This window comes from Octopus bimaculoides, chromosome 4 (genome assembly GCF_001194135.2).
Source record: "Octopus bimaculoides isolate UCB-OBI-ISO-001 chromosome 4, ASM119413v2, whole genome shotgun sequence".
Classification (NCBI taxonomy): Eukaryota; Metazoa; Mollusca; class Cephalopoda; order Octopoda; family Octopodidae; genus Octopus; species Octopus bimaculoides.
In genome coordinates, this window is record NC_068984.1 from 88479719 (window position 1) to 88481331 (window position 1613).

The window sequence follows — 1613 nt, forward strand, 5'->3', positions numbered from 1 at the left end:
AAAGGAAAAGTTACTAAACTAATCCAGACATTGATCAATCCACAACTAACTGAAATAATTCTAACGTTAACTCTATATTATGCAGACAGATTAACTTCTGGAAACTTGCACTTTCTTTTACACTGATTTTCATTTTTTGGATGAACCATTGATCAGAACTACCGATGCAAAAATAATTAATGATTGTATTATAAGGGAAAAGAATAAAACCTTTTAACGAGAACCATGTGTCTGGTGCGATGCAGCTAGTGTAGATACATTCGGTTTCAAACTTGTCGACTTTAGCCGCAAGTTTCCTCGTTGTGTCCCATCCAGTCCAATTCTTTTATGGGAAAGTAAAGTTCCAACATGGTTAAAACCAGATCCAACCAGGTATCAGGAAGGGAAGGCAAGCAAAAGTAACTTCAGATGCTTCCACAGATTGGGGTAGGAATTCAATATACTCTGATGGTACCACAAACCTTTTTTTACCATTACGACGATATCGCATTGTGGCGTCATTGTCATTTTGTAACTCTATCAGTTCCTCCTGAACGTCATCCTCGCAATCGACTACATCGAACTCAAATGGATTGCTATACTAATTTGGAATATTCACCGCAATAGCATCTTGAAATCGCTCCACCATGTTATTGTGCAATGATTGTAAAAAGTTGCGATATGTAGTTAAATCCTCATCAACCAATTCATCTTTCAAAGTATCAAGTTGTGGAAATTGATGGAATTGACGTTTTGAAATGTTAGTCTTATACAATACTAATTTCAAAATGAAGGTAGGGATAAATAATTTACAATCAACGAGAATTTTTCTGCTTCCTTGCAATAACTTATTCAAATCATTTAATTTTGTGAATATATCACAAAGAAAAAAGATATTGCACCTTTCAGCCATCAATGAAGCGAATAGTAGAGTATCTTCAAAGAATGATATGACTATATGAAACAGTTCAACAAAGCGTAAAACGCAGTTCCCTTTTGACAGCCACCGCACTTCGGTATGGTAATAAGAGCTTAGTATGGTCCTCATCATTTCTCAGACAGAGTTGACGGAAAATTCGATCAGACAAGGCACTGGACTTTAATTTGTTCACAGTCTTGATAACTAACTGTAGTGCATCATTCAATCTATCGTTCATATTTTTCCCCACTAAATGCTGCCGGTGTGCCAAGCAATGAACAGTTAGTATCTGGTGGGAAATTTCACGCTTTAGGAGAGATGAAAAACCTCTGTATCTTTCCATCAACGAAGGAGCTCCATCAGACGCACAAGCAAGAGCATTATTGAGTGGGATATTATGCTCAAAAAGGAAAGACTTGAAAGTGTGAAAAATAGTCACACCTTTTGAATCAAGCGGCAATTTCCCTGTGAACATCATTTCCTCACAAGGTTGAAGGTCTTCGCTGAAACACCGAACATATACCATCATAAACATTGATTGTCCACAACAGTTGACTCATCCACTTGTATAGAAAATTCAGAACGCTGGAGAATATTAATGAGCTTATAGGAAAGTGGGTTATACATCTTTAGATTGTATACCTGACTTTCCTATATAAAATTAGAATATAACGGAACGCTGAACTCCAGACTATCAACTTAAACAACACTTTAT